At 36.1% G+C, this 22574-nt stretch overlaps 1 pseudogene; it reads left to right on the top strand.

Annotated features, from left to right (window-relative positions):
• The window catches only part of LOC139902742 (wax ester synthase/diacylglycerol acyltransferase 11-like), a 63072-nt pseudogene that overhangs the window by 2745 nt on the left and 37753 nt on the right, over positions 1 to 22574 (top strand).

Raw genomic sequence — 22574 nt, 5'->3', positions numbered from 1 at the left:
AAATTGGGCAAGACAAGTGTTTAACACTTGTGTTCGGGTTTAATTGGCTTATTACGACCATTGTCACTATTGTTAAGTGATTATTGGTTAGTTTGGGCACGGTTTGAGCTTGGAAGTGCAATTGGGTCGAAATTGTACTAGTTGTCGATTTGGGTTGGTTTATAAATCCACCCTAATTGTGTTATTTGTCATGTGATAATGGAATAGGTACGTTCCATTGGCGTTAGCAGATTTTTGTTGGCATCCATCAAGACTTCAAGGCGAGTGTAAATTTACTATGCACATGTGTATGTGTAAAATGAGTGCTTGTGTGTAGGGTGACCCTTGTTCGGGTTTACTCTATGCTCATGTGGGAGAATGGACCTTGTGCTTTGGGTCCATTTGATATGCTTATGCGTTGTGGGTTTTTACCCTTGGTGTTGTGAATTGGCTAGCATTTTGGATAACCCTTTTAGCGATGGGTTGCTAGCATTTGTTGTTGAGGAAATGAATCTCGGTTAGTGCGGATTCATGATGAGTCGGGTTGTTTCGGTTATCTTGGTGATGAGGTGGTGAATTTCGGGTGGTGCGAATTCACTAAGGCTCGGGTAGTTCGGCCGACCTTCATGTGGTTTGGGTTAAGGGGTTAACCTTATTGTTGTTGTTGATTATATTTATTGTATACGTGTATATACTTATTGTTGTGTTGTAGCTAATCTTGTGACATTAGCTTGGCGATTACCTAGCGTGTAGCTACTTTGTGTATTGTGCTCTTTTATAGTTTATTTACCATGCGGAGACGGTATGTGTTATTTTGATGCTTGGTGATGCGTAGCCATTCTATGCATATGTATGTGTATAGTATCTTTACATTCACTAAGCATTAGCTTACCCTCTCGTTGTTGATATTTTTATAGGTTCGCGCGTTGGAGGCTCGGGTAAGCGTGGGGATTAGAAGATCTTGATTTTGTACTCGATTAGGATTTGGGTAGCATAGACCCAAATCACCATGCTCGGTTTTGTGTAAACGTAACTAGTCGGGTCATAATGATTATAACCGGTTTATAATTTAACTAGCGTATTATTGTATTAAGAAGTTTAACTTATTGTTGTACGTTTTTAAGTTCGTTGAACTTACTTTGATAAAAATACGTTTTGGAAATTGTGTATTGGGACCTAAATATTAATGTATTAAAGAAAAAATTTACAGGCCGGTTTAAATACGGGTTGGATTGTTTCAAGTGGTATCAGAGCATGGTCTAAGGGATTTAGGCGACTTGAGATAGGTGCCTAGACTTAGACTTTTGTGTGTGCTTATTTGTTGCGGGACTTGTAGGTGAACGGGTCGGAACGGGTTATAGTTAGTGCCTTGTTTGTAGGTGGACTAACTAGGATTTTTGGCTCGTGTTGTGATGCTATTTCCTTGCGTGTGTTTATATCGCGTAGATTTTTTGTTGTATTGGTTATATCATCGTGCGAGGCGGTCGTTGTACTAACGAGTTGAGATGACGTGTGTATGTAATAAGGACTTGCAAACCTTATTACGGGTGCAAATTGTGTCTAACAAGTGATGTACGACGAGTGTTTAGCAAGATGGGGCGGTGTTGTACGTGTGGTTTTATACGTTCGTGGACTAATCTTTTTGCATTCTTTAGAATGATGACGCGAAACAAGATCGAGACGAATGACAATGAGTTTAACGCTAGAGTTGCGGCCGCCGTTGCGGAGCAAATGAGTGCGTTTCGAGAAGAAATGGATAGGAAGTATTCCGAATTTCAAAGTAGTAGTGAAATGGAGCGTTGTCTTAAGAGCTTCATGAGGACTAAACCTCTGATGTATGACGGAAAACCGGATCCTTTGGTAAGCACAACTTGGATCTCGGATGTCGAAGGGTGTTTTCACAAGATTGAATGCCCTCCCAAGAAGAGGACAAGACTCGCTACTAGCTTGTTGTGGGGATGGGCAACGGATTGGTTGGTTGGTAAGATTGATCTTGTCGGTGGCGAACCGTTTATGGCGTTATCTTGGGGAGATTTTAAGAAGGAATTCTTTGAGAAGTTCCGGACTTCAGCCGATTTATCGAAAATGCTTAATGAGTTGCGAAATTTGCAACAAGGATCGATGGACTTGAATACTCTAAAGACAACCTTTATGTCGAAGGCTCGTTTTTTCCCGGAATATATTGGGAATGATCGGATGTTGATGGAAGATTTCTATCGGACTTTGAATGATGAGTTGCAGGGAAAAATTAGCGTTGGCCAAGTGAACTCGTTTGCGGAGTTATTTAACATGGCTAGGGGTTTCGAATCTTATTCGCGATCGAAGGTTAGGGAGCTTTCAAGTAAGAGAAGGGTTGATTCGTATGGTGCTCCAAGTAAGAAAACTAAGGGCGCGAGTGCGAGTATGGGTAATGTGGAGAAAGGTTCTACTAGTTCTCATGCGCCTAGATGTTTCAATTGTGGTGTTAGGGGCCACAAGTTATGGGAATGCACAATGCCGAGAAGTGATGACGGAATGTGCTACTATTGTCATAAAGAGGGACATCGCAAGCCGGATTGTCCCGAGTTAGCGGCGGCGAATGCCGCAAGGAGACGTTAAGGTACGTTTCGTTTTAATAAATATGTCCTTTGGATATTTATTATTTGTCATCGTGTGCGAATTTGTTGAATGCATTGCATTGTGCATATTATTGTTATGGGTGATGTTCCTATTGGAATTACTCTATGGTGGCGTTTTGACTGGCGGACGAAGAGCGTAAGACTTGGTGCAACCAAGCATTCCTTAGTGTTGGGAAATATTTCTACCAAGCCATGGGTATGGGCTTTGGTATTCGGTTTTTAGCACGTGTTGCTTTCGTGTTGAAGTAGTTGAACCATGAGGTTCAACGGGTGGATAAAACCCTAAAGATCGAGTGTTTGATCTCGATGTCTGTTGGTAATGGAGTCTACGTGATGCGGTGTTAGGTGCCTCTTTCATACCTACTAGCGTCGTATTTGACTTCGATGGTAGTGCGGTTACTTGTGCTTAGGGTACCGGTAAGAAACCCTTGGGTACATGGGTGACTAGGTGGAAATTTGACAAGCCATAGCAATTCGAAGATTGTGAGAGTAAAGTTGTGCAAATTGTGGCGACTTTTGCTCGAAGTGTTTAAGGATTGGTTAAAATCCTTTGCATGCTCAAGGTTGGAGCAAGAGGTGGTGATGGGTTGTGTGAACCCAATTGTTAGTAAAGTCTACCTTTGGTAGCATGGTACGGTTGTACAATAGGCGGTTATGGAAGGTAGTTCCGAGTGGGGGAGTTACACTCCCACACGAGGAGGTTTTAGTGTAAGGTTTCGGATGATGCTCTTAGTAGGTTCGAAATTTGTGGCGGGACCTAGATTTTGTCGATTTGTGGTAAAGTACGATGTCGGTTAAATTGTACTCGTGGTTTCGGATTTGAATTATCACCGAGGTGGTGATGTGGCGAATCTCGTTGAGAGATAATGGGCGTATTTGGCGAGCAAGGTGAAATCCCTCTGTTAAGGGATGTGTGTGTCGGATTTTCTTCTAGGGAATTATTGTCTTGTGCCTATCTGAGATATAGGTGGTTCTTGCTCGATTGTGGTGGCGATGTTTACACGTACGAGTGATGCGTGTACGTATATAATATATTTATTTGTGTCGTATGCATGTGGTATTGTCGCGGTGTTTAAGACACCACATTGTCATAGGAGTGGAATTGTCGCGGTGTTCAAGACACCACTCATTGTTTTGATTGACAGTGGAATCGTCACGGTGTTCAAGACGTCACATTGTCATGGGGGTGAGTTAGTCGAGGGTGTTTAAGACATCACCCGGGAGTTAGTATTATATGTCGTTGTACACTAATGGATATTTGTGCTGGAGTAATGTTATATCGGTACGGTATGACGTTATCGGAAAATTTGAGTACCGATGAGGAATGGGAGTACCATTCCTGTGCTGAGTCTTGGGACGTGAATATCGGGTTGTTCGTATGCACAATATTTCGGGTAGTACGATTGTCCCTGTTGGTTGGACTCATAGTTTGAGGTAGTGAATGTCGGGTAGTTAGGATTCACCAAGGCTCAGGTTATACGGCCATCCTCGGTTATACTATGTGGTGGAGGTAGTGAATATCGGTTTGCGCGTATTCACAATGACTCAGGTTGTGCGGTCATTTCGTTGTGGGAAAGATGGATTGGGTTGGTGAATTTCGGGTTGTTGCGAATTCACTAAGGTTCGGGTTGTTTCGACCATCCTCCATATGTGTTTAGGCTCGGGTTGTTTCGGCCATGTTGGTTGTGTGAACTATTGGTTGTTTTATACGCCAATGGTGGGGTCGTAAGGGCCATGTTGTGTGATCTATTGGTTGTTTTATACGCCAATGGTGGGGTCGTAAGGACCATTTTGGTGTTGAATAGTATGCAATAGTCGTATTTTGCTCACGTTTTTGCGGTAGTTGCGTATTAGACGTGTTTGCGCACTACAAGGGATGTTAAGTGGTAAGTGTTATCCGTTAGATTTCACTTTTATTTGGTCTTCATCGGTTAGATGGTTGACTTTAGTTTGGGACGTGTTTACTTTTAGTATTGTACTTGGTATGGTACGCCGAAGGGTTGATGTCTCGGTACGAGATTGGTGGAGTTTTTCCCGATATGAGGGATTGAGCAAGTTTTAGTGCTCGGATTTGTGGACTTGATAAATCGCGAATGACGAATTAGTTGTTAAGGGTAACTCTATGAGAAGAATTGCCTAGAGGAGTTGGAAGGATACGTGGCGGATTCTCGTATTCTAAGTGATCATTGTAGACTTTGGATATTGTGTGTATTGTACGTCTCAAAATGCGTGCAAGTATGTATTTAGTTAAGTGACTAGGATCACGAGGACGTGATCGAATCTAAGTGGGGGAGAGTTGTAACACCCCGTTTTTCCCCGTACATGATATATAAGAGTATTGTGTAGGTACGACTAAAGTATGAAGGATTGAGATATGTTCATGTGTGAAGTTCATGTATGCGAAAAGTGATCAGATCAAGTTAAAGGTCGCGGAACGGAGGAGTGGGTCGCGGCGCGACATTACAAACAAATCAGGATCAGGAGGCATGGTAAGGAAGGCACCAGACCACGCCTTGAGTCGCGGCGCGACAGAAAGGGCCGCGGCGCGGCATTCAGCTGATTTCAATTCCAGGAGGCATGTTAAGACAACCACCAGAATACGTTATAGGTCACGGCGCGACGATTAAGGCCGCGGCGCGGCATTCTGGGCGAGCTGGTACCAGATTTGCAATTTTAAAGGATGTTCAAGGGCATTTTGGTCATTTCGCGTATGTGCCAGATTTGGGATCTTAAATCTCATCCATTCATTTCATTTCCTTTTTATCTTTTTCCTTTTCTTCTTCATTTTCTCTCAAAAACTCAAATACCCCAATTGATTCAAAGGGATTTTTGGAAAGGAAGAAGCGGGTTTTGATCGGAAGCGTAAGAGACAAGTTTGTTCTCCTCGTTCTTAGCTACAATTTGATACTAGCGGTAAGCTCTAACTCCGAATTTCATTTTCGTGTTCATCATCTAATTTGGGGCTTTTGGCTTGTATGTTCATAGATGGAACCCATTTAGTTGTTAATGGAAGAAAATAACTAGGATTCGGGCTTATTAGTGATGAAGGCGGGTTTTGGGTTGGTTGATGATTTAGCCTTGTTTAAGGCTAGTAAATGGTGTGTAATCACTAGTGTTAGTGATTATGGAAGTGTTGGAGCTCATTTGGATGTGTTTGGTTGACAAATTTTGAAATAGGTCAAAATTAGGGTTTTGGTGTCAAATTGGGCAAGACAAGTGTTTAACACTTGTGTTCGGGTTTAATTGGCTTATTAGGACCATTGTCACTATTGTTAAGTGATTATTAGTTAGTTTGAGCGCGGTTTGAGCTTGGAAGTGCAATTGGGTCGAAATTGCGCTAGTTGTCGATTTGTCATGTTACCCTAATAGGTACATTCCATTGGCGTTTGCGAATTTTGGTTGGCATCCATCAAGACTTCAAGGTGAGTGTAAATTTACTATGCACATGTGTATGTGTAAAATAGGTGTGTGTGTGTGTAGGGTGACCCTTGTTCGGGTTTACTCTATGCTCGTGTGGAAGAATGGACCTTGTGCTTCGGGTCCATGTGATACGCTTATGCGTTGTAGGTTTTTATCCTTGGTGTTGTGAATTGGCTAGCATTTTGGATAACCCTTTTGGCGATGGGTTGCTAGCATTTATTGTTGAGGAAATGAATCTCGGTTAGTGCGGATTCATGATGACTCGGGTTGTTTCGGTCATCTTGGTGATGAGGTGGTGAATTTCGGGTTGTGCGAATTCACTAAGGCTCGGGTAGTTCGGCCGACCTTCATGTGGTTTGGGTTAAGGGGCTAACCTTATTGTCGTTGTTGATTATATTTATTGTATACGCGTATATACTTATTGTTGTGTTGTAGCTAATCTTGTGACGTTAGCTTGGCGATTACGTAGCGTGTAGCTACTTTGTGTATTGTGCTCTTTTATAGTTTATTTACCATGCGGAGACGGTATGTGTTATTTTGATGCTTGATGATGCGTAGCCATTTTATGCATATGTATGTGTATAGTATCTTTACATTCACTAAGCATTAGCTTACCCTCTCGTTGTTGATATTTTTATAGGTTCGCGCGTTGGAGGCTCGGGTAAGCGTGGGGATTAGAAGATCTTGCTTTTGTACTCGATTAGGATTTGGGTAGCGTAGTCCCAAATCACCATGCTCGGTTTTGTGTAAACGTAACTAGTCGGGTCATAATGATTATAACCGGTTTATGATTTAACTAGCGTATTATTGTATTAAGAAGTTTAACTTATTGTTGTACGTTTTTAAGTTCGTTGAACTTACTTTGATAAAAATACGTTTTGGAAATTGTGTATTGGGACCTAAATATTAATGTATTAAAGAAAAAATTTACGGGCCGGTTTAAATACGGGTTGGGTTGTTTCACCTCGTTTCGGGTCGGGGGTTCGGTTTTCAATGTATTTTATTGCGTTTAGTTTGTAAAATTATTTCGTGGCTAACGATGATATCGTTGAAGCGCAACTCTAGTCGAACTAAAAGGTATAACTCGTGAAAGATTTAAATGTAATTTTAAATTAACAATATACGTGCATCTCCGCGTCGCTATGAAATTGTCCACTTTTAAAAATTTGACGCAAAATCAACGTGTATGAAAAGTACCCCAAATATCTAGCGTTTTTTAATAAGCGTCCGTTTTGTGTATAGTTAGTGACATTGTGTTCCTAAAATTATTTCGAGTTTAACGATGGTGTCGGAAAAATTTAACTCGTTGCGAGCGAAAAGATGTGACCCGTTGAATATTTGGGTGGAGTTTATTTATGATTTTTTTATAAAAATGGTTATTTGACACTTTACTCCTTTGTTTGGGGGTCGATTTGAATTTGTGAAAAAAGTGTGGTGGACTTTGTTGGTGTAATGAAATTTAGTTAAAAGTAAAAAAAAAATGTGAAAGGACAAAAATGCCCCAAATTACTAGTCATGACTTTTGTCTATTAAATAATATGGTAATATATTTTAAAGATTTTATACACCCACTATGGAATTTATAGATATGTCTGCCCCTAGAGTTGAGCTCACTGATAGATAGACGAATTTATTACAATTACATATGACTTATTTCTAAATGATGATCACATTTTCCAACTAAATTCAGGTTGTAGATGACAAAAATGAAGGAGAAATGAAATGGGTTTTAACAAACGTAAACTTAGACAACCACATCATCATCCCTACTATCCCACAAATTCCTAACTCCCCTGATAAATTCCATGAAGACTGTGGCTACAATCTCAGCAAAACTTCAATCGACGCTTCGAAACCGTTGTGGGACCTACATCTTCTAAACCTCAAAACTTCCGTCGCTGAAGCAATTGCACCCTTCCGGATCCACCAATCCCTTGGTGACGGAACCTCTCTGATGTCATGGCTACTAGCATGTACACGTCAGATATCGAACCCTGATGCTGTTCCCACTATCCCAACTAATAAGGGTTCAAATTCAGGGTGGCTTTCAGGAAAAAAATTGAGTGTGCCAGGGCCGTGGTGGCAGCGGTGGTTCATGGCGGTTGGCTTGGTTTTTTGGTTGGTTTGGAATACGTTAGTTGATGTTGGCTATTTTACGGTGACTGCCCTGTTTTTGAAGGATACTGATACGCCTTTAAAAGTTAGGGAGGGAGCTTAGTTCAATCCGAGAAGATTCGTTTACCGGACGGTTAGCCTTGATGACATGAAGCTAATCAAGAATGCTATGAATTTGGTTAGTTTTAGCTTTTAGCTAATTATTACTATACAACAATTAATAAGGTATATATATTTATATTAATTTGTCTCATAATCTTGCAGACTATTAATGATGTTGCATTAGGGATCACTCAAGCTGCATTATCACTGTACCTTAACCGAAAATATGGTAATTTGTTTCTTTCCACTTTTACTGCTTGGATTCAGATAGATACTTAACTGAAAGACAGAATAATTTTGTTAATTATAAGGTGAAATGAGGAAAGAAGATGAAGGCGCAACTGAGAAGAAAAATAACCTCCCAATTAACACAATAAGTTTGCGTTCGACGCTCATAATCAACATAAGACCATCTTCAGGCATTCAAGTAAGTGTTTCAATGTTTATATTATATAATCCTTAGTACTTGTAAAAATCAATGTTATAGAGTGTACTTTTTGGAATGTTTAATTGGTTTGTTGAGTACATGTATTTTAGGCGTTTGCTGATATGATGGAGAAGAACACTGAAACGAAATGGGGGAATTTGATTGGTTACATCCTTCTTCCATTCACAATTGGTGTTAGAGATGATCCACTCGACTATATTAGAGAAGCGAAGGCAACAATTGATCGAAAGAAGCACTCTTCCGAGGCCATATATACCTAAACAATAGCCAAGTTTTGTTCATAAGTTTTTTGGCATCAAGGTACTTTTATTGTATTAATCTATTGCGACAGAAGATTTTTTTTTTTTACCACGTCAGCGACTTTCTTTTTGAGCACTTATTGTTGGTGCATAATCTCGAGTTCTATGATGTAATAAGTTCTATTTGTATTATCGTTTACATTTCAGTCGTGTATAAACATTGTCATTTATATTGTGTGCTTGAATTGATTAAGCAATGACGTAATATGGTTCGAGCTGTTTGGTTGGCAGCTCAGACCATCGACCGATGGTAGAGACCATCGGTCGAGGAACTATCACCATCGGTCGTAGGTCAGAGACCACCGGCCGATGGTCGCTGTAACTTTATATAAATACGTGTGTTGGGTTACATTGTTAGTTTACACACCCTACATCCTCTAGCCGTCGTATTTCGCTGTTACTATTGTCCCATACCATACCCCAACCGAATACAATCATCTAGGTGTCGATTATATCAACATATAGTTGGTTAGATTGATCCCAAAGTGAAACTCGTATTCGATTCATCCTAGTTTATTGTTTTCCGCCCTTATTCTAGGTTTAACGTTTAATCTAAGGTCCTAGATCGTCTACAAAGTGGTATCAGAGCGTAGGCTTGCTGATCTAAACGTTTTTTAGTCGAATTATGTGTTTTCAATTTTAGGGTTTTTGGTCAAAACGGGTTTGTGATTAAAAGTTGATATTTTTACGTTTAAATCTCGTGTTTTTGTGTTTCTTTGTGTCTCTGGGTGTATTATCTAAGTTTCTACCGGTTTGGTTTAAGTCTAGAACGTCAAAAATCGATCAAAATTGAAGTTTTAGCGAAAACCCCAGTTTTTTCTGCCCAGTATTCGTAAGAACTACCCTCGGCCGATCGTCCTTGACCATCGACCGTTCGTCCCGACCCTCGATCGTTCGTCAGACACATTCGACCGATCGTCTCATATTGAAGCGGAGGACAGTTTGTCATATCATAGAACCGTTTGTCTTTACTATTGGCCGTTCGTCTCTTGACCATCGGCCGATCGTCCTCTACCATCGACCGATAGTAGCTTCCATCGATCGAAGGTCTCAATTCTAAGATTCAGTTCCAAAGATTACACCATCGGCCGTTAGTCATAGACCTCCGACCGATTGTCATAGACCTCCGACCGATTGTCATAGACCTCCGACCGATCATCATGTCCGTCGGCCGATCCTCTTTTGAGACAGAATCTTTTAACTACATTTAATTTAATACTCAATCAGTTAAAATGTCTGACACAAACGAACAAGTGATGAATGAATACAGTGCGTTAGTAATTGCACCTGGACTACAAAAACTATTACTTAATGAAAGTGAATCTGGTTCATCAAATAAAGTACCTAGACTTGACAATCTTAAAAACTTCTTGGACTGGAAAGTTAGGTTTGTTATTTACTTAAACGGTGTCGATTCTAGACTATGGGAATGTATTGAGAATCCGTATGTATGGCCATGCGGAGCAGATGGTGAACCCAAAGAAACTTCACAGTTTAGTCCTACAGAGCGTGAAGAGTACAATCTTGAGTGTAGATGTTATGCTCAGCTAACCCAAGCTTTGTCAAAGGAGATTTTTCAGCAATTTAAGAACCGAAACAAAACATCGTATACTATATGGTTAGCTCTTCAATCTGCAACAGAAGGTACAGCTACTTATCGTGCGACTAAGGGTAAGGTTTTGAAGGATGAGTGGAGGGTGTTTGTAGCTCTTCCATCAGAATCTCTAGGACAAACTTTGGAGAGATATCGGTTATTGGTTGCAGAGATGGCAGATTATGGGATTGAGGTGCCTGATGAAAAGGCAGTAAGGGTGTTGAAAGATGGTCTTCCAGAAAAGTGGGATCATGAGATAGAAAAGATTCAGAACAGGTACAGCTCATCAGGTCGTCCGTTGACACTAACAGCTTTTACTTCGAAGTTGATGGAGAAGGACATTCAAGATGAAGCAAAGAGAAAGAGACTTGGTTCTGTAGCTGCTGCGGCGTCCTCTATTGGGACATCTTCTGGTACTCATGCTCCACTACAGACAACATACATAACAGCCAATGCTTCACAAATGTCTGCACCATCGTCTCAGTCCGGCTATTTTAATGCTAAATTACAAGCTCAGAATTCTATAATTAAGATGATTGAAGATTCTCCGACTCAGACTCAGACTCAGACTCCTGTGTTTCAAACTGAGAATATCAAGAAGAGATCTCGCGAATCTATTCAGGAAGATATGGCTTTGGCAGCCATTGTTGTTAACTCATACAACGATATGATTGGTGGACAAGTGCTTAATAGTCATCTTGAAAATGAAGCTATGATCAGATTGATAAGAACGAGCTTGAGAGAATGGATATACTCTACTGTATGGGTAGCATTGTAAGACGTGCTAGAAAGTACTTGAAGAGAACAGGACAAAGATCGTTGAGTTTAAATCGCGATTCAAAGTTTGGTTTTGATATGTCAAAGGTTAGGTACTACAATTGTGATGAATATGGTCACTTTAAGAAAACTTGCACTAAGTCGATTAATAGTTTCAATCAAACCACTTAACATCCCTTGTAGTGCGCAAACACGTCTAATACGCAACTATCGTAAAAACGTGAGCAAAATACGACTATTGCATCACTATTCAACACCAAAATGGTCCTTACGACCCCACCATTGGCGTATAAAACAACCAATAGATCACACAACATGGCCCTTACGACCCCACCATTGGCGTATAAAACAACCAATAGTTCACACAACCAACATGGCCGAAACAACCCGAGCCTAAACACATATGGAGGATGGTCAAAACAACCCGAACCTTAGTGGATTCGCAACAACCCGAAATTCACCAACCCAATCCATATTTCCCACAACGAAATGACCGCACAACCCGAGTCATTGTGAATACGCAAAAACCGATATTCACTACCTCCACCACATAGTATAACCGAGGATGGCCGTACAACCCGAGCCTTGGTGAATCCGAACTACCCGACATTCACTACCTCAAACTATGAGTCCAACCAACAGGGACAATCATACTACCCGAAATATTGTGAAAACGAACAACCCGATATTCACGTCCCAAGACTCAGCACAGGAATGGTACTCCCATTCCTCATCGGTACTCAAATTTCCCGATAACGTTATACCGTACCGATATAACACTACTCCAGCACAAATATCCGTTAGTGTACAACGACATATAACACTAACTCCCAGGTAATGTCTTAAACACCCTCGACTAACTCACCCCCAAGACAATGTGGCGTCTTGAACACCGTGACGATTTCACTGTCAATCAAAACAATGAGTGGTGTCTTGAACACCGCGACAATTCCACTCCCATGACAATGTGGTGTCCTAAACACCGCGACAATACCACATTCATACGACACAAATAAATATATTATATACGTACACGCATCACTCGTACGTGTAAACATCGCCACCACAATCGAGCAAGAACCACCTATATCGCACATAGGCACAAAACAATAACTCCCTAGAAGAAAATCCGACACACACATCCCTTAACAGAGGGATTTCACCTTGCTCGCCAAATACTCCCATTATCTCCCAACGAGATTCACCACATCACCACCTCGGTGATAATTCAAATCCGAAACCATAAGTACAATTTAACCGACATCGTACTTTACCACAAATCGAAAAAATCTAGGTCCCGCCACAAATTCCGGACCTACTAAGAGCATCATCTGAAACCTTACACTAAAACCTCCTCGTGTGGGAGTGTAACTCCCCCACTCGGAACTACGTTCCATAACCGCCTCTTGTACAATCGTACCATGCTACCAAAGGTAGACTTTACTAACAGTTGGGTTCACACGACCCATCACCACCTCTTGCTCCAACCTTGAGCATGCAAAGGATTTTAACCAATCCTTAAACACTTCGAGTAGAAGTCGCTACAATTTGCACAACTTTTAATCGACTTAGGGTTTGTTTGATTTGGGGGGGGGGGGGGGTTTGATTGATTTTGATTAACAACTAAAACGTGCACAAGTAAACAAACTTAAACTTAACAATTATAACTAGCAACAAGTAGCAAGTAACAAAATATTTAGAACTATAACAATTAAGTAAGTAATGTTCACTTACCTAATCCTCTCTATGCTTGGATTGCCCCATTTTACCCAATCTGCTATCACATTATTTGTTGAACTATTAAATGTTTAGCACCACTACCAAACCGTAATCAAATTACACTTTGCAAACTCACATAAGCATTATATTCTAAGATCAAGTCAAGTATGAGCGGTTATTGAGATTATGCTTGGGTTGAAATCACTTAAAACCCTGCAACTATCAAAAATCACTTAAGATAATCAAACACCACTATGTTGACTAAAGGCAAATTGAAAACCAAACAAAACTAAGAATACAATCACCTAAAATTCCCAATTTAGTTGTCTAGATCACTTAAAGTGTTGAAGCACAAATTGGTTCACTTCTCAAATCACTAAGAGAGCTAAACAATCTATGTAATCAAAGTAAAGCCTAAAATAATGCATAGCAATGGACCTCATAGCTAGCACAATTACACTTGCTCATGTATTTCATTCAAACAACTTCATTCAATGAATTTAGGGCAAATCCTTACACTAGATATTCATAGATAAGCAAACACAATCAAATTAACGAATCATGGCTAAGATTATGTGACAACCCGGAAATTTCCGACAAAATTTAAACTTTATCTTTATATTATTCCGAAACTATAAGTAAAGTTTGTTAAGTTAAATCTCAAGAATTTTAAACTGTGTTCATACATTCATTTAACATTGACCAAATTTTGACGATTTACGAACCATTATATATATATATATATATATATATATATATATATATATATATATATATATATATATATATATATATATATATATATATATATATATATATATATTATAACTTGAGAATGTTAACAAAGTATTAAACGTAATATACTTTACATGAACATATTTGTTCAATATATTTATCGGCCAAATTACAATATGATATCAAATGATTGAGTTACCAAGATTCATTATGATTAGGGGTCTTTGTTGTGAGGTCCACGTAGATTTGAGAAATCGTTCCTTTTTAACAATATTCAGAAAATGATAAAGTGATCTACAAGTGGGAATAAAATGTCATATAGCGAGTGTTAGACAAAAGTTAGTGGAGAACTAAATTTCATAATATTCAATTGATTTAGTTTCAAACGTGCGTAAACGTTTTTCGATATAACAATTAAAATATTTTTGGCAACGTAGTCTGGATATATACAATAAGTTAGAATATGAATTATTAGATATATATATATATATATATATATATATATATATATATATATATATATATATATATATATATATATATATATATATATATATATATATATATATATATATATATTATATATATATGATTTAGAATTTATTTAATAAACGCTCGTAGCACTCGTTTGTCATCTTGATGGTTATTAATCAAGTTAAAAATGAATTTACATGATTTTAAAAATAAACGGTGATTCGAAAATGAGTTATATAATTTATAGGATTATTAAATATGTATTTAGGAGCTATTTATTCGCTGTAACCGCCACCACCACCGTAGAACACCATAAACGGCTGACATGGATTGTTAAACCTTTGTTTCTACTATTGTTGTTTCCTGTTTCCTTTGGCAACCCAGAACCGTGAATCCACCTTAACCACCATCATATAACATTCAAAAATTTGCATCTGTTGAAACCCAAAACAAGCAAGGAAGATATCATGACGAGGAAGATGATGAAGCAGTGACCAAACTATATATATATATATATATATATATATATATATATATATATATATATATATATATATATATATCTTCTTTTCTTCCAACGAAGTAAATCACCCTAAAAACAGCCTAAACAACCCTCCATTTAACCGCTACAACTACTGCTACTTTCGCTGGGTCTGTTGAATTTTCACCACGATTAAACCAAGAGAAAACCTTAAACAATTAAAACGTCTCTCCACACATTTCCAGGAAACGACAACTTTTTTTTTTTTTTTTTTTTTTTACATTCTTGACCCAACATATACACTTCAAAACCTGTTAAAAGTTTCGAATTTCATGTTCATACACAATCTAATATACCTTACATGTTTTCTTCAACATTTAGTACTCACGACCCGTACCGACAACAAAAGTGGTAACTTTGACCCAAATTACACAATGAACGGTTTAAGACTCAACAACCCAAACCGATACCAAGAGCTTGATCCTGGGGACTATCTATCCCCAACCAAAGTCTAGTAAGTCGTGAGCAATTCCGCCATGAGCTCAAGCAACGTCTAAATATCTAGTCTTGCAACTATATATCTACGTATCATCAGACCGGTACCTATAAAAAGTAAAACAACGAGAGGAATAAGAAAAGCTTAGTGAATGCAATAATTATACATATACATATACATATATAATTCACTTACTTGCACCCACTTACACACACAACACATAATAACACATATCAACACATATACCAAGCTAGCATCACCGTTAGCATATAATTAACTAGTAATATGCTAAAACGCATAATAACGCATATCAACGCATACACCAAGCTAGCATCACCGTTAGCATATAATCAACAAGTAATATGCTAAAACATAAACACACACACAAGCAATATGGATCCATATTCACACAACCGGGGAATGGTACTCGCATTTTCCACCGGTACTCGCATTTTCCGATAACGTTATACCGCGCAAATACAACGTTACTCCCAAGGTGAAGTTAGTGGACCAATTCAACGGCCACAACCCACCCATCGCACATGTCATGACGAAGTAGTAAAACTACCAACACCATGACATACGTGTGGCCCCCATCGTACAAAAAGGTAGTGAAATCCTCACGCACGGATAACACTATAGTGTAACCTCACGCACGGATACACTAACCACACCCCACACACAAGAAAATAAATCATATACACATATATATAATTATTCCACTCACCTTGAAATCTCTAGCAACATAATATTCGAAATCCACGAGTCGCCAATGTAATCCACCTATTACATTATATCACAAATAATAAGCTAAATATTTCTATTTAGCTAACTATCACACACATAATCACAAGACTCGCTCAATAAGTCACTAGACACCAAAAGTGATTACTAGTTTTATTTCGACCCAATTAAGCTTTCAACCAATAATCGACTCAAGAGGGTCTTGAATCATTGCCTTTACAAGTGGTAATTCATACCCAATAAACTCCCTAACATTATTGACACTTACACCATGCCCAAAAATCCAAACAATAACACTTTATACAAATTTTACCCATTTTAATCATTTGGACAGCCCCTTAGTTATAGTAGATTATGGCCCATTTAGACATCTATTTAGTCAACAAAAGCTTATTCATTGGATATAATACTCAAAGACCTTTCCGAATTGTGTTCACACGCCTCAAACAGAGCTACGGTTGATTTTATATGATTTTACAAAGACGTGGTTTGTGCAAATTTTATTAGCTACGGATTTTACAATATTTACCCAATTTTCAACCAACAAACATATCCACAACACTAATTCATTAGTTCTAACTTATCCTTCCTGAAGTAGATACATTTCAACACTCTTACTAGTGTAAACTTGACCCATTTACACTTGACACCAATTGACAAATACAATTCAATTACTCATGTAAAATTTCACAATTTAGACTCAAACCTAGTTTGACCTAATCAAAGTCAACTTTCAGGTTTGACCAACAACAATAGCAATATTCATAAACACTAATTAATAGTAATAAGGATACTAATTACATCATTACTTGATCAAAATCAAGCACCCAACCCAAAAACCCACCTTCAAAGATTATATATTTAAATACTAGACTCATTTGACCCCAAACCCTAAGGTATAAGGGTTTATCATCACTATCCCCATCAAACCCTAACCCCAATTCATTAATCAGACATGAATTTCGAATTGTAGGGTTTACCTCAAGTAACAATTGAAATCTAGTAGATAGAGCAACAAAGAACAAACTTCAATTTGGGTTGTAATCACCTCCTTCTTCACCAATTTACACTTACTTCGTTTTAGGGTTTCCTCACAAGAGAGAATCTAATTTTTGGAACTTTTGAGATGATTGTGAGGTGTTCCAGACCCCAAAACTGAGTTCAACCCGTTTGTATACCTATTTACACAAATAGTCCCTGAATTTTGAAAGTTGGCAAAACAGCCCAAAGTATAAAAAAAACAACGGGTGTTACAATTCTCCCTCACTTATATTGGATCACGTCCCCGTGATCCGCGTCACTACTTAAAGTAGGTGTTGCAACGCAAATTCTTTAGCTAACCCACTAATACAACACCATTTATTTTTGTGTTTACACTTAATAAACAAGTTCTCAAACCACACTTTGAATACTTCGTATAGCGTATACTTATCATCTAACAACATACGCGTTTATTCATTCGAAAGACATTTACTCGCAAGTTATTAGTTAACTTCAACCAGTATTCTACTTCATAACTCTGGTCAGACCTAAGTGGTCCCTAAACCGGGAATCAACATTTCTCGTTAACACACACAAATTACCCTTTTCCGTGGTGAAGTCTTAAGCATTATCAAACCGTCCCTCTTGGAACATGAGACGACCCGCCCTAATCCATAAGGACGAATACATTACATTTGGTTACATCGCGAGGTATTTGACCTCTACATGATACATTTTTCAAACATTGCATTCGTTTTTAAAAGACAAACTTTCATTACATCGAAAGTTGACAGTCATGCATACCATTTCATAATATATCAAACTATCAATGACTTAATAATATTCTTGATGAACTCAACGACTCAAATGCAACGTCTTTTGAAATATGTCATGAATGACTCCAAGTAATATCTCTAAAATGAGCAAATGCACAGCGGAAGATTTCTTTCATACCTGAGAATAAACATGCTTTAAAGTGTCAACCAAAAGGTTGGTGAGTTCATTAGTTTATCATCAATATTCATTTTCATCATTTTAATAGACCACAAGATTTTCATTTCTATTTCTCATAAACATCATGCATCTGCATAAAAATCATTCATATGGATTGAACACCTAGTAACCGACATTAACCAAATGCATCTAGAATATCCCCAAACATATAACATCGAAGTACTAAAGCAGTTCAAATTCTCTGACTGGGCGTGTCAAAGCCCATAGATCTATCTTTAGGATTCGCGTCAATTAGTGGCAATTATAATAAACACCAATTCTTAGGCTACCAAGTTCAACAAGGGCGATATCCGGTATAACAATTCAACCATATAATGTAATTTCAAGTACTTGTGTCTATTTTTTAAAACATTTATAAGAGCAGCGCATGTATTCTCAGTCCCAAAAATATATATTACAAAAGCATTTAAAAAGGGAGCAAATGAAACTCACAATACTGTATTTTGTAGTAAAAATACATATGACAACATTGAACAATTGTAGGGTTGGCGTCAGATTCACGAACCCTCTTTAAGAAGTTTTTATAAAAAGAATGCTTCAAACCATAATCGAACCCGAGACCTCACGCACCCCCAACACTCTCCCAAACCAACTGAGCTGCTGCTCATTTTCTGATTAAATCTTACAACCATATTTATTTAACCCGTCACTTATTCATCCTATTTTCATCTCCTTAAACCAGTCGACAGAAATAAAGAGGACTGAATTTTTGATTAGCAGCCCAACAAAAGTAATTGAATTTCGACCCACTACAGTTTGTCAAGCCCAACATTTGCCAAGCCCATTTAAATGTGATTCAAGAAACAATTATGTGGTTCGGTTTAAAAAAAACGTAATATGGTTAATCCACTTGTAGCATCCATATACGACTCCCATTATTTTAATAGCCACAGCCATTATCATTTATCATTGTAGCAGGAACACAGAAAGAAACAGCAGGCTGGAAAACAGAAGAAAAAGAGAAATAAAGTGGCGGTTGTATAGTGATCGGAGAAAAATTGTTTTGGGTTGGGTTTTCATTTAATTATAGTGATGAACAAGGAAGGATTAATGGTCCATATAGCAGCTGCAATTATGCAGGTTTTTCTTGCGAACAGAAACAGAAGTATACAGCAATCGTAGCAGTAGCAGAAGTTCTTTGGGTGTTAATTAAAGAAAAATAATCAGGAATTAATTATTAGTAGATGTGGGGGTTTTATTTCGATCAGGAACAGGAGACTAAACAGATGTAGTATCATATGGTGATAGCTTGGTGGTAGTTTTGACGAGTTTTAAAATAGAAGTAGAAAGACATGGCGAGTGGTTGTCAATCATAACATAAACAAGACAAGAGCAAGAGCAAGAGTGCAGCGAATATAGTGATGATTTGTTTGGGTTTGTTTCGATCGTTCAACAGGAAGTAGATTATAAGTGTGGTTTTTGGTTCTTGTTTTGGGCTGTCATAACACAGATGCAGTAGCATCATATTAAAGAGGTTGATGGTTAATATTAGTAAGAAGATGATTAAACCGGAAATAGGCGAGTCGAGTGGTTCACTTATTTTTATTTTAATTGAGTAGTAAGTGGGTTTTAAATGGTGATCATGGTGGCGTTCGATTATAAGGTGGTGGTTCTTGATGAAGGTGGAGTGGTGACTAGTGGTGGGTTTCGATGGTGATAAATGGAAACAGAAAATAGTTGGGTGTGGTGTTTACAAGGATAATGGATGTTTGATCATGGTGGTGGTTGTTGATTATGTAAATGGGTGTGATCACTAGTGACTGAAATAAGTATCATGTAGGTTTGATCGAGCAAGAAACCAATAGGAACTAGTTATGGTTGTGATGACCCGGGAATTTCCGACCAAATTTAAACTTTAATCTTTAAATGATTTCGACACAATAAGCAAAGTTTGTAATGTGATTCTCTGAATTGATGAACTGTTTACATGGATAACATTTACCCTTCGATTATGTCCGATGATTCACGACCGATATTGTGTAAATAAATATATATATACATATAAATGTAAAAATAAGAGTATGTATATATTATTTGAGTAATCAAATACACATTAATCAATTAGAATTAAAAAGGATAAAATAATAAATAATATAGTTAAGTTACCATTAAAATAAATATATGTAAACATATATATGAACTATATTAATAAGCATTTGTATATATATATATATATATATATATATATATATATATATATATATATATATATATATATATATATATATATATATAACATATTAATATTAAATAAAAATTATCAGATAAAATAATATATAGTAATTGTAAAATTTATATATTAAATGTAATTACAAGATTATTTATAGTGGTATTATTAATTATTACATGCAATATTATTATTAGTATTATTCATAGATTTAGTATTATTTTTACTAGTATTACCATATCTGTATGATTACTGTTATCTATTTTGATAATTATTATTAATATAACTATTAGTGATATTATTAGTAATTCGATATTATTATCAATAATTTTATTAATTCATTACTACTATTAATATTTGATTAACAATAGCATTATCAATATCAAAATTTATGAATTTTAGATATATATATATAAACAGATATATATACATAAAAATATATATATAGTTAACTAGATTTATAAAATACCGATTTAATAATAAGCAGATATATATATATATATATATATATATATATATATATATATATATATATATATATATATATATATATATATATATATACGATTACACACATTCAGGAGACTCAATTGGGTACTCAATCAGTTCCTGGTCTCTCTCAATCTGCAGTTACAAATTTGTTTTTGTCTATAATATGTTACACATAACAATCAATCGTACAAATCAAGGAAAATGATAACCAAATTATATTTCTTTTAAAATCTGATATTATTGACTGTAAAATCGAAAGGATATATAATTGAGCAAATTACACACTTATAGGGATTGAGTCTTTTTGTTATACATCGGCATTCAATTAAAAAGAATCATTTCAACAATTATTTACTCGAATTTAATCGAAAAATTGAAGAACAAGCAGATACCGCCCTGTTCTTGGGTCGATTTTCCAAAAACCTCGATTTTCTATCAAATTTAAAATTGTGCAAATGCAGTCTTGTTAGTAACCCTTTTCTTAAACAATTTGCAAAGTATTAACTTCTAATTCCTCATAACACTTTCGAATTTTGGAGTCAAAGTATTAATTGAAAAAGTCAAACGGGTTGTTCATGGCCAAATTCGAAGTCAATCTGATGTTGTAGTTCCAATTAAGGTTATAGAAAGTTTCTAGGAGATAAATGAAACCTTTTTCATGTTAAGATCGAGGTCTATAACTGCCTTTAATGTCGAGTTTGATTTTTGAGTTCATGAAGAACTTACGAAAAATGTTACAGCCTTTTTATTTTTAATTTTTTTCTTGTATTGATAAACCAACTCATTTCCATCTGGGTTGATTACGTTTCTGTTATAAAAACATGATTCAGCCTTAAACTTATTATTATTGATACATGCTTTGATCCTGAGTCTGTTACGTTGAAGAAGAAGGAGAGGAAAAACAGAAACTGAATATATATTTATTATAAGCTAGTAGAATATCAAAAAAATGGAAACAGCATGTTGATTTAGAGTGTTTGCGGGTATACGAGGGGTCGGGGGTTCGATCCCAGGCAGTGGCATTTTTTTTAAGGGATTGTTCTTTTAAAGGTAGCCTTATCATTTTCATTATTATTATTATTATTATTGTTATTATTATTATTATTATTATTATTATTATTATTATTATTATTATTATTATTATTATTATTATTATTATTATTATTATTATTACTATTATTATTATTATTATTATTGTTATTACTATGATTATTGTTGTATTGATGTTATTCTCATTATTGTAATTATTAATATCATAGTTATAAGAATTATAAGTATTGCTAATACCATTATTATTATCATTAAAGGTTATGGATATATGACTATTATTATAATTATTATTATCATTAGACATTAGAATTATTATTAGTATTATTATTATTAAGTATTACGAACACTAGTTATTGGTATTATTATTATTACTGATGCAAGTATTAGTTACCCATTATTATTATTATCATTATTATTATTATCCTAACCCTGGTTACAATTATGATTATTATTAACAAAAGTATTTATTTAAGATTACAATTAATAATAAGATTGTTATAAATATTATTATCAAAATAAGTATTTTTTTTTAAGTAATAGGATTTTTAATGTTATCATTATTAATATCAAAAACTACCTTTTTAAAATAGATAAACATTTTTTGAACATAGAATATACATACTGTATATACAAAAATTATATTAGAATTTCACATAAATGTATATATCAAACCTATTAATATTAATTACATAAATACTTACAAATAACAAAAACTATCGATTTTTAAATATAACATTTAAACAAGTACGTATATAAATATAGATATATATTAATATAATTATATGAAGAGTAACCATTTTAATTATATACACACAAATTAAAAATACAAATTAAAGATATAATAAATAAATTCGTTCAGTTACGATTAT

Source organism: Rutidosis leptorrhynchoides, chromosome 1 (assembly GCF_046630445.1).
Source record: "Rutidosis leptorrhynchoides isolate AG116_Rl617_1_P2 chromosome 1, CSIRO_AGI_Rlap_v1, whole genome shotgun sequence".
NCBI classification, from domain to species: domain Eukaryota; kingdom Viridiplantae; phylum Streptophyta; class Magnoliopsida; order Asterales; family Asteraceae; genus Rutidosis; species Rutidosis leptorrhynchoides.
The sequence above is the reverse complement of the archived record's forward strand: the minus strand, read 5'-3'. Positions and strand labels throughout refer to the sequence as shown.